Raw genomic sequence first — 12,762 nt, 5'->3', positions numbered from 1 at the left:
GTCCACCAAAAACTAAAAAATAAATAAATATTTTTAAAAAAGAAGCATCACCAGTAAAATGGTAATCTTTTTTAAATGAATGATATTTTCTCACCCTCAGGAACAGCCAAGCACTTTGTAGTCCTGTTATCTTACTGATCAGAAGAATTGTTAAGCTTGGATTCATATTGTCTGCTCTTAACAGCTAGTTCATGAATCAATCCTTGACCAGCTACAAGTGGCAGTGGAACTCCTGGCTCCCTGTCTTTTGTCACTGAGGCCAGTGGCCTCTTAGAACATCAAGACTACCCTTCAGTGACAAGGAGACCTTCAGAACAGGAAAGAGGGTGAGATTCAAGGGTGTATCTACTTCTCACTCTAGAGTACTCACCAAGCTACCTCCCAAGAAAGTCCACCTGAGTCCATACCATCAGTAACAGTATGCTGGTGCTGGCAGCAGCCCTTGCAGATCTCCGGGCAGAAGCCAAGTGCCCCATCTGCCTGGATGACCCGAAAGACCCAATCACCATCGAATGTGGACACAATTTCTGTCACTCCTGCATCCAGCATTACTGGGCAGATCTGCAAGACGGTTTCCCTTGTCCTATCTGTCATCATCATTGTGAGGAAGGGCACTGTAGGAGCAACACCCAGCTGGGAAGGATGATTGAAGTTGCCAAGCTCCTCCACCTCAATATGAGCAAGAAGAGGGAGGACGAGACAAGCTTATGGAGAAGCACAATGAGGCCATGACCCTTTTTGTGAGGAGGACTTGGAGCTGTTGTGCGCCCTGTGTGCTCAGCCCCCTGACCACCAGGACCACTACATGAGGCCCATCAAGGAGGCTGCCTCTCACCACAGAGAAACACTGAAAAGTTATATTGAACCCCTGAACAGGCAAGTGGTGGACATTGAAAAATTACTGATCATCTGGGACCAAAATCAATTAGAACTGAAAAAGAAGATGGAACACCAGAGACAGAAATTATCCTTTGAATCTAAGTATCTGAACCAATTTGTAGAACAGGAGCAACAAGCAGTTCTGCCAAGGTTAGACAAAGAAGAGAGGGATATTGAAAAGAAATTCAACGCAAACATGGAAGCATTTTCAGACCACATTTACAAGATGAAAGATCTAATGATGGAGGTGACAGAAAAGAGATGATGTCGGAAGTGAAATTGCTGACGGATATTAAGAGCATCTTCCACAGGTGCGAAAGCCTCAGATCCCCAGCTCTCTTGTCCTTGCAGTTAAGGAAAGAAGAATTCATTCTTCCTTTGCAGTTTTCAGCTCTCAAGAAAATAAGACAGAAGTTTAGAGAAGAGGTTACCCTGGATCCTGAAACATCACATCCTTATCTGCTTGTCTCTGAGGATAAAAAGCGTGTGACATTTGTGCAGAGAGAGGAACTTGTTCTTCTGAATCCAGGGAGATTCATGGCTTATCCGGTGGTTCTGGGTTCGAAGATTCTGGCCGACATTACTGGGAAGTCCAAGAGGATGACATGCCTGAATGGATTGTGGGGGTTTGTCAAGACTCCATTTCCTTGGGCTGGGGATGTGGCTCAAGCGGTAGTGCGCTCGCCTGGCATGCGTGCGGCCCGGGTTCGATCCTCAGCACCACATACCAACAAAGATGTTGTGTCCGCCGAGAACTAAAAAATAAAATATTAAAAAAATTCTCTCTCTCTCTCTCTCTTTAAAAAAAAAAAAAAAGATCTCTGAAACTATGAATCCTCAAATAAACTTTAAAAAAAAAAAAGACTCCATTTCCAGGAATGAGAAATGGTCACTGTCATGTCTGAGCAGATGCTGGACGATTCAGCTGTACAATGTCGTTTACGTGGCTCAGTGCACTGTCCCAGTCACTCTGTGGCTAATGGAAAAACCCAGATGGATTGGCATTTATCTGGACTATGAGTTCGGTGAGATTTCCTTTTACAATTTGAACAACAAGTCTCACATCTAATCTTTCAGAGATACATTTTCTGAAGCATTAAAGCCTTATTGCTGTATTGGTTATGATTCAAAACCTCTTACTATCTGTGAAGTATCAGATTTGGAAGGGTGAAGATGCAGCATTGCTTCATCTTTCTGCCATTTATGGAGAAATAGCAGTGAATCTAGCACCAATTTTGTTGTTGTTGTTTTTTTTAAGAGAGAGCGAGAGCGAGAGAGAGAGAGAGAGAGAGAGAGAGAAAGAAAGAATTTTAATATTTATTTTTTAGTTATTGGTAAACACAACATCTTTGTTTGTATGTGGTGCTGAGGATCGAACCCGGGCCGCACGCATGCTAGGCAAGCGCGCTACTGCTTGAGCCACATCCCCAGCCCGTTTTTTTTTATTTGAGGTGAGAGTCTCACTATGTTGCCCAGGCTGGTCTCCAACTCTCCCTGTGTCCTGCCTCAGCCTCCTGTGTAGCTGGGATTACAGTTGCACACCACCATGCCTGGTCAGCATCAATTATTATTATTTTTGTACTGGGGATTGAACCCAGGGGTTTTAAATAAACTGATGGCCTTAAGGGATCCTCCCACTTCAGCCTCCCAAGAGGTTGGGACTATGCCACAGTCGAACAACTTGTGTACATTGATACAGCAGGAGTGGAAGCCTTTTATTGTAGGACAGGAACGGTATTTATACATTCCACACAGCTTACCTAATTAACATAAACTAAATACATCAGTCAGCCAATAAGGAATCTCCACACTTAATGGCTCGCTGGCGTTACTTCACAAACCACTCCCTCTGGCATTTTGCCAGGCGCCATCCAGACTTGTTTACAGACTCTAACATTTCTCTGGCAAAATGCCAGGCGCCATCCTGACTTGTTTACAGACTCTAACAGGACTACTAAAAATTGGGCATGTGCTACCACACTCAGCATTTTTTTTTTTTAATTTTGCTTCAAAGGAACAGAGGTTGTGGGAATGGACAGATGTGGGAATGGCCTGGAAGTGTTTCTGGAATTTTAAGATGCGAGAATAAAAATTGTAATTTTGCAACTCAAGTAAATTTGGTATAGATGCATGTTTTTACACACCGATACATTTACATATTTCATCAGTTCCCTGGAAATTCCAGGTAACCGAGAAGACATCACTGTGGGAGACAATTCTCCTAGGGTCTCCTGTTCCTCATGTGTTAGGAGCAAGGCAACAATTGCTCCAGACCATTTTATTTATTTTATATTCTAACAATTTTTAAGCACCTATTTTTTTTTAATATTTATTTATTTTTTTTAGTTCTGGGCGGACACAACATCTTTGTCTGTATGTGGTGTTGAGGATCGAACCCGGGCAGCACGCACGCCAGGCGAGCGTGCTACCGCTTGAGCCACATCCCCAGCCAAGCACCTATTTTTTAAAATTTTCCCATTAGTTATACATGACAGCAGAATGCATTTCAACTCATTGTACACAAATGGAGCACAACTTTTTCTGTGGTTATACATGATGCAGAGTCACACATTGGTGCAGTCATACATGTACATAGGGTAATGAGGTCTCATTCCACCATCCTTCCCACCCCACACCCCCTCCCCTCCCCTCACTCCCCTCTGCCCAATCCAAAATTTCTCCATTCTTCCCCTGCACATGGATCAGCATCCACATATCAGAGAAAACATTTGGCCTTTGGTTTGGGGGGATTGGCTTATTTTCCAGACCATTTTAAAGGATAGAGATGTTACCACCATCCAGAACAAAGGTCAGGTTTGTTTCACAGAACAATAAAGGTTGGGCTGATAAGAGTTCTAGCATGCATGAGATCCTGGATTCCATCCTAAGCCACACACACACACAAATAAAACAGAATAATAAAGATGATGTCTCATTCCAATACAAGGTTCAGTCTATTAAGAATTTGAGTCAGGCACATGATGGCTCACACCTGTAATCCCAGTGACTTGGGAGGCTGAGGCTGGAAAAATCTCAAGGTTGAGGCTAGCCTCAGCAATTTACTAAGGCCCTGTCTCAATAAGGACTGGAGATGTAGCTGAGTGGTAAAGCACCCTTGGGTTCAGTTTCCAGTACTACAAAAATAAATGAAAATATAAAGGATTTTAGTTGCTATTTGTCAAGCAGGACATCCTAAATTACACTTTTAACATACATGGCAAATAATTGTGAAGGGACACAGCCCTCTGTATCCATGGGTTCTACATTCACACATTTAATCAACCCAGATAGAAAATATTCTTTTCAAAAGTTACATTGAAGTATATGTGTACTTTGTACTTAGCTCTACAATGGCTCCTGGCTGTACTAACACTATATTGGGAATCTGCAGCCTGGACAAAATAGTGAGATCCTCCCTGTCTCTTAAAAAAGACAAACAGCTGAGCACAGTGACATACGCCTGTAATACCAGCGGCTTGGGAGGCTGAGGCAGGAGGATCGTGAATTCAAAGCCAGCCTCGGCAACATTGAGGTGCTAAGCAACTCAGTGAGACCCTGTTTCTAAATACAAAATAGGGCTGAGGATATGGTTTAGGGGTTGAGTGCCCCTGAGTTTGAAAAACCAGCCTCTACCTCAGAGCAAAGCCTGTCCAAGAAAGGGACATGACCTTTGTCCTTGGAAAAACCCACAGAGCACTCCTAGGCACATTCCCACCCTGCTAAGTTGTTTATCTACAAATAACAGGAGAGATCTGCTGCCCCAGGTGTCCCTGATTCAGTCAGGCTAGGTGGGAATCCATAGCAGCCCCCTAGCAACCACCAATCAGTATGAGACAGGGAAATACCTGGGATGCCAGATGACCTCCCAGTAGTTTATGGTGGTTGATAACGTGTTGGGAAACCACGTAGTTCAGTACGTACACCCCTCTTGGCTTAAACCAATCAGTTCAAATGAATCCCCCTTTTGTTCTGACCAATCACCCCTACCCAACTTGTTCCCGCCAGTGAATGTGCTCATCATGTTTTAGAGTTGTTATTTGATTTTCCCGCGGTGTGTGATGATTTGCTAAGAGATGCTATGATGTATGTGGGGTCCCTGCCCTCTCCAAAGAAGGTATAAAACTGCTGCCAACCCTGGGCTCGGGGCCTCTCAGAGTCACCAGTTGCTGTGTGTGCGCGTGGAGGACCGAGCTAGCTCGCAATAAACACCTCTTTGCTGCTTACATCGATCTTGGGTCTCTGGTGGTCTTTGGGGGTCCCGAATTCGAGCATAACAAATTCAATCTCTGGTACCCCGCCCCCCCAAAAAAAGACAAACGGGTGTGGTGGTGCATGCTCATGATCCTAGTGGCTCAAGAGATTGAGGCAAGAGGATCTCAAATTCCAGGCCAGTCTCAGCAACTTGGTCAGACACTAAGCAACTTAGTGAAACTATTATGCTCGAATTCAAGCAGTTTTATACATTCTTTGGAGAGGGCAGGGACTTCACATACATCATAGCAAATCATCACACACCGCGGGAAAATCAAATAACAACTCTAAAACATGATTAGCACATTCACTGGCGGGAACAAGTTGGGTAGGGGTGATTGGTCAGAACAAAAGGGGTATTGGTTTGAACTGATTGGTTTGAGCCAAGAGGGTGTACGTACTGAACTACGTGGTTTCCCAACTTGTTATCAACCACCATAAACTACTGGGAGGTCATCTGGCATCCCAGGTATTTCCCTGTCTCATACTGATTGGTGGTTGCTAGGGGGCTGCTATGGATTCCCACCTAGCCTGACTGAATCAGGGACACCTGGGGCAGCAGATCTCTCCTGTTATTTGTAGATAAACAACTTAGCAGGGTGGGAATGTGCCTAGGAGTGCTCTGTGGGTTTTTCCAAGGACAAAGGTCATGTCCCTTTCTTGGACAGGCTTTGCTCTGAGGTAGAGGCTGGTTTTTCAAAACCATGTCCAAAACAAAAAGGATTGGGGATATAGCTCAGTGGTTGAATCCCCAGTATCAAAACAAACAAAAAACCCATAGGGTGCAGTGGTGCTTGCCTGTAATTCTAGTTTATAATCCCAGCTATGCAGAAGGCTGTACAGAAGGATGGCACATTCAATGACAGCCTGAGCAATGTCGTCTAGAATGCATCTCAGTGGTACAGCACCACTGGGTTCAGTTTCCAGCACTGAAAACAAAAACAAAGTTCTAATCAGATAAAAAGCCAGTAAAATGAAATGTTTAGTCTTATCATAATATAAAACGTGATTTTAATGAGCGAGATCGTCTTTGATTGCTTTGAGGTTTTCGACATTGTACAGTTTTAGAAAATGGGTTATATAGGAAAAATAGACCAGGTGCTTTGGACCTGCAGCTAATCCCAGGTACTCTGGAGGCTGAAGCAGGAGGATTGAAAGTTCAAGACTGCCTGAGCAATTTACATGCACCCTGTCTCAGAAAACAAATAATTAAAAGGACTGGGGACCGATTTCAGAGGTAGTACTTACATAGTGTGTGTGATACCCTCAATTCAATGCTCATTATTAGGGGGGGAAGAACAACCCCACAATGTTCAGGGCAATGTGAATAAATAGTATTTTTAGGGAAGAAAATCCTGTTTTATTTAAGTTGTTTATTTGTTTGAGTGCTATGGATTGTTGAACCCAAGGCTCCATGCATGCTAGGCAAGTGCTCCACCACAGAGTATATCCCCAGCCATATTGATTTGAATTTAAAAATAATTTTAATTAACTTTCAGTATGTCTTTATCTAGAAACTTAAGTACTAAATGTAATACCTAGAAAAAAATCTTATATTATTCTTTTTTAAAAAGTATATTTTTAGATTGTAGATGGACACAATAACTTTACTTTGTTTATTAAATTTTTTTATGTGGTGCTAGGGATCGAACCCAGTGCCTCACCTGTGCTAGGCAAGTGCTCTGTCACTGAACCACAACCCCAGCTCCCTACAATATTCTTTTTAATATACTGAGTGTAATATGGAATAAGGCACAGAAAAGCAGTCACAAACTGGAAAACCTAAATAAAATTTGTGTTTAATAGCACAGATAGTTGTGTGGTGGCACACAACTGTAAACCCAGCAGTTTGGGAGGCTGAGACAGGAAGATCACAAGTTCAGAGCCAGCCTCAGCAAAAGTAGAGGTGCTAAGCAAGTCAGTGAGACCCTGTCTCTAAATAAAATACAAACTAGGGTTGGGGATATGGCTCAGTGGTTAAGTACCCCTGAGTTCAATCGCCAGTTCAAAAAAAAATTACAATTAAATAAATAAAGGGAAAATGAAAGAATTGGGAAGAGGAATGAGCTGGAGCTTGGGCAGAGTCAGGGAAGTGAAAATTACACAAGTTTGGTCAATAAAAAAGAAATTAGAGGGGCTGGCGATGTGGCTCAAAAGCGGTAGCGCGCTCGCCTAGCGTGCGTGCGGCCCGGGTTCGATCCTCAGCACCACATACAAACGAAGATGTTGTGTCCGCCGAGAACTAAAAAAAAATAAATAAATGTTAAAATTCTCTCTCTGTCCCCCTCTCTCTCACTCTCTCTTAAAAAAAAAAAAAAAAGAAAAAGAAATTAGAGCCAGGTGCATTGGAGTAATAACATAATGCCAGTGACTTGAGAGACTGAGGCAGGAGGACTGCAAGTTTGAGGTTAGCCTCAGTAATTTGGCCAGGCCCTAAGTAACTTAATGTGACCCTGTCTCAAAATGAAAAATTTAGAAAGAGAAGTGGGTAGCAACCAAGCCATTGATGAGGGGGCATGCAAATTGTGCTTCACTTACAATGTATATCAGAGCATTTAATAAAATATAAGGCTGGTATTTATTTGAAGTTATACAGTGTGACTTTACATCTGTTGGAATAGAAAATAGATTCTGTTGAATATTATAGAGGCTGTACATGTTTTCTTTTGTGTTTGAATTCTTTACAGTTTTTTGGTTTGGTTTTATTTTGTTCCCACCCCACCTCCATATCCAGAATTGAACTTGGGCACTCAACCAGTGAGCCACATTCCCAGCCTTAATTTGTATTTTTTTAGAGATAGGGTCTCACTGAATTGCTTAGCACCTTGCTGTTGCTGAGGCTGGCTTTGAACTTCTGATTCTCCTGCCTCAGCCTCCAGAGCCACTAGGATTGCAGGCATGTGCCACTGCACTCTGCGAATTCTTTGTACTTTTTCACATTTAGTACAACAAAGTTGAAAGGGGGGGGGCGCTGTAGATATGGCTCAGTGTTTGAACACCCCTGGTTTAATCCCAGGTACCAAAAATACAAAAGAAAAGAAAGATATTAGATCAGCCATTTCTACTAGCTAGCAATTACAGAAGTTAGGATTCTCTCCTGCTACAGAGTCCTGATGATTACATTTCTTTCTTTTTTTTTTTATGATTACATTTCAAAAGAATGGCTTTCATGGTTTTGTAGCTGGTTGGTTGTTCTGCTGTACTGGGGATTGGAACCCAGGACCTCCTGCATGCTGGGCAAAAATTAGCACTATGCTGTATCCCCAGCCCTCTGTTTTTTTCTTTCTTTTAATTTTGAGACAGAGTCTCCCTAGATTGCCTAGATTAGCCATCAATTTGTCATCCTCCTGCCTCAGCTTTTGGAGTAGCTGGGATTAGAGGCATGCAGCACCATATGGGCCTGGCTTTCAGGTTCTTGAGAATGACACCTGTAGGTCGTAGTGTATGTCTACATAGTCATCCCTAGGTATCCAGGAATTGGTTTGGGGGATTGTGAACTTGTTCTAGGAACCCCTGAAGATACTGAAATGCATAATTGCGCATGTCCCTCATGAAGAATGAAGTGAACCAGCAAGGCACAGTGGCACCTATCCATAATCCCACAGATTGGGGAGGCTGAGGCAGGAGAGTCCCAAGTTTGATTGCACACTTGGCAATTTAGTGAGACAGTGTCTCAAAATAAGAAGGGTTACAATGGAGCTCACTGATAAAAGTGTTCCTGGGTTCAATCCCAGTACCAAAAAGAAGAAAAAAAAAAAAAAAAAAAAAGGCAGGCCAGACTTGATGATGCATGCCTGTAATCCCAGCAAGTAGGGAGACTGAAGAGGGAGGATCCCAAATTCAAGGCCAGTCTCAGCCATTTGGGGAGATCCTGTCTCAAATACAAATAAAAATAAATAAATAGGGGCTTTGGCTGGGGCTCAGGGGTAGCGCACTTAACTGGTCTGTGTGAGGCACTGGGTTTGGCTCTCAGCACCACATATAAATAAATAAATTAAATAAAGGTTTATCAACAATTAAAAAATATTTATAAATAAATAAAATGATGTAGTGAAAAAAATAATAAAATTGCATATAATCTATTTACATCCTTTGTGTACTTTAAATCTTATTATTATTATTATTATTACTGAAGATTGAACCCAGGGGTGCTTTACTACTGAGCTACAACCCTGTCCCAGTGAACAAGTGTTGGTGTTACTGCTGTTTACCAGTGACAAGTCCTTCCTTCCCCAAATGCTGAAGTATAGCACCAGAGAAGCAAGCGAGGCAAGTGGAGAGTGGAAAGTGGAAGCTTTATTAAAGGACAGCAGAAAAGACTTCCTCCAGGAGGAAGAAGGGGACCAGAAAGGCGGAGTCCCTGGAAGGGGGAGGTCTTCTTTTAGTCCTCCCACATTCCTGTGCTTGGTTTCCCTCTATCCTGCAGTGATAGAATGAAGGTGGGAAGCCAAAAAGTGGAAGACTGGTGGAATGCTGGGGCAGGGAGGTGTAATCTGGGCAGGAAGGGCCCTGGGTGGTTTGATTAGCACCTCTTTGTTTGCAGAGAGCTACTTCATTAACAGTTCTTCAGGATGGGTTCCAGGCCTTGGGGACATTAACATTTCAATTTCCCCAGGTGCTCTTCTAGTTTCCTTGATTGCATTCTCCATAATGGTCTCCATTTTCTTATCTTACTGGGTATTAGACCCCATTTACCTAACTACACTAGCTACCTATCTTTAAATCTGGCTTCATTTGTACATGTTTTATATTACAGATGAGAAAAACAAAATTCAAGGGGGCCACATGTAACTTGTCTAGGATACCCGAGTTAATAAATAGCAGAGCACAACTGAAATATTTAGAATCTGAAAAAAATTACTAGTGATGTCTGAGTGAGATATAGGTTTGAGAGTTGTTAGTGCATTGACAGTAGTGTATCTAGGGGAATATGTGCACTGTGAAAAAGACAACCAGAATATACCCTCTGCAGTTCTCTGATAACAGATGCTTACCATCTATCTCCACTTAGTTCTTCTTTTTCAGAAAGTATTAAAATTTATTAATTGGCTGGTGTGGTGGTGCATGCCTGTAATCCCAGTGATTCAGGAGGCTGAGGCAGGATGATTGCAGGTTCAAAGCCAACCTCAGCAACTTAGTGAAACTGTAAACAACCTAGCGAGATCCTGTCTCAAAAAATAAAAAGGGGGGCTGGGGTTGTGGCTTAATGACAGAGTGCTTGCCTGGCATGTGTGAAACACTGGGTTTGAGTCTCATCACTGCATATAAATAAATGAATAAAATAAATGTTCATCCACGTCTAAAAAATTTTAAAAAATATATAAATATATAAAAAATAAAACAAATATATAAATATATTTTTTTAGTTGTAGTTGGACACAATACCTTTATTTATTTATTTATTTTTATGTGGTGCTCAGGATCGAACCCAGGGCCTTACACATGCTAGGCGTGCCCTCTACCATTGAACCACAACCCCAGCCCCCTAAAAAAATATTTTAAAAATAAAATAAAAAGAGGCTGGGAATGTGGCTCAGCATAAAGCATCTCTGAGTTCAAGTCCTCATACCAAAAAAAAAAAAAGAGAGAGAGAGAGAGAGAGAAATTGCTTTGTGTGTCTGTGTGTGTGTGTGTGTGTATGTGTTTTGAGATGGCTGTGTAGGGTGGTCTCAAAGTTTTGTGCTCAAGCCTGGTGCTGAGGTGCAAGCCTGTAATCCCAGTGATTCTGGAGGCTGAGGCAAGAGGATCATGAGTTCAAATCCAGTCTCAGCAATTTTTTTTTTTTTAATTTTTGTAGTTGCAGATGGACAGAATGCCTTTGTTTATTTTTATATGGTGTTAAGGATTGAATCCAGTGCCTCACACATGCTAGGCAAATGCTCTGCCACTGAGATACAGCCTCAGCCCCCAGTCTCAGCAATTTAGCGAGGTCCAAAAGTAACTTGGTGAGACCTTGTCTCTAAATAATATAAAAAAAGGACTGAGGATGTGGTTCACTGGTTAAGCACTACTGGGTCCAAACCCTGGTAGCAAACAAAAACAAGACAAAAAATTGGTGTGTTCAATTGATCTTCATACCTCAGCCTCCAGAGTACCTGGGATTATAGGTGTGCACCACCATACCTGTATTTTTTGGTACTAGGGATTGAACCTAGGGGTGCTTTACCACTGAGCCACATTCCCAGCCCTTTTTATTTTAAAATTTGAGACTGGGTCTCCCTGAATTTTTTAGGATCTTGCTAAATTGATGAGGCTGGCCTAGAACTGACAAGTCTTCTGCTTTAGCCTCCTAGTCCCTGAGATAAAAGGGGTGTGCCACATTGCCCAGGCCCCCTAGCTGTTTATAGTTCATAGAAACAAAAACAATTTCGTCCTTTTTTTTGGGGGGGGGGGTTCCAGGAATTGAACCCAGGGGCATTCAACCACTGAGCCACATCCACAGTCCTTTTTTATATTTTATTTAGAGACAGGGTCTCACTGAGTTTGAAAAAACAGCCTCTATCTCAGAGCAAAGCCTGTCCAAGAAGGGTGCCTGACCTTTTTCCTTGGAAAGACCCACAGAGCACTCCTAGGCACATTCCCACCCTTCTAAGTGGTTTATCTACAAATAACAGGAGAGATCTGCTGCCCCAGGTGTCCCTGGCTCAGTCAGGCTAGGTGGAGATCCATAGCAACCCCCTAGCAGCCACCAATCAGCATGAGACAGGGAAATACCTGTTCCCGCCAGTGAATGTGCTAATCATGTTTTAGAGTTGTTATTTGATTTTCCCGCGGTGTGTGATGATTTGCTAAGAGATGCTATGATGTATGTGGGGTCCCTGCCTTCTCCAAAGAAGGTATAAAACTGCTGCAAACCCTGGGCTCGGGGCCTCTCAGCGTCACCAGTTGCTGTGTGTGAGTGGAGGACCGAGCTAGCTCGCAATAAACACCTCTTTGCTGCTTACATCGATCTTGGGTCTCTGGTGGTCTTTGGGGGTCCCGAATTCGAGCATAACAAGTTGATTTGGGTCTGGCTAAATTGCTGAGACTGATTTTGAACTCAGGAACCCTGAGTCACTGGGATTAAAGGTGTAAACCACCACACTGGGCTCACTTTCACTCTTAAGACTGGAAACCTCGCCCTGTTTTGCATTAAAACCCCCTAAGGGAAAAATTCCTGTAGTTCTGGTCTTTGATCTTTCTCTTTATCCACAGGGTGAGGGCTGAAACTAAAATATATTAGTTAATAGGTGGGAGGCTGCAAAATTGAGACAGAATTACCTATCCTCAGAGGTGCAAATTAACTACAAAAAAAAAAGAAAGAAAGAAAGAAATTATATTGGTTGGTGCATGGTGGGGCATGACTGTAATCCTTGTGACTCTGGAAGCTAAGGCTGGAGGATCAGGAGCTAAAAGCCAGTCTCAGTAATTTAGCCAGCCCTTTGGAATTTAGGGAGATCCTGTCTCAAAAAAAAAAAAAAAAAAAAAAAAGAGAAACCTTGGGATGTAAGTCTGTAGTAAAGCACTCCTGAGTTCAAAATCCAGGACCAAAAAGAAGCTATCACGGATCTTGGAGGTGTGGCTTGGTGGGAGAGCACTTATCTAGCATGTAAGACCTTGGTCTCTATTCTGAGTCCCCAGGGATTGAGGGAG

At 42.6% G+C, this 12,762-nt stretch overlaps 1 pseudogene across 1 annotated transcript; it reads left to right on the top strand.

The window, feature by feature from the left end:
* The first annotated feature begins 420 nt into the window (after window positions 1-420).
* LOC308635325 (tripartite motif-containing protein 75-like) lies at window positions 421-12,329 on the top strand (annotated as a pseudogene). The gene is made up of 3 exons: window positions 421-1,126; window positions 1,231-1,551; window positions 12,325-12,329. The product of its transcript is annotated as a tripartite motif-containing protein 75-like (transcript).
* The last annotated feature ends 433 nt before the right edge of the window (window positions 12,330-12,762 follow it).

The sequence above is a fragment of the Spermophilus citellus genome (genome assembly GCF_964194105.1).
Source record: "Spermophilus citellus genome assembly, chromosome: 16".
In the NCBI taxonomy this organism is placed as follows: Eukaryota; Metazoa; Chordata; class Mammalia; order Rodentia; family Sciuridae; genus Spermophilus; species Spermophilus citellus.
Note: the sequence above shows the minus strand (reverse complement) of the source record. Positions and strands in the feature narration are given on the sequence as shown.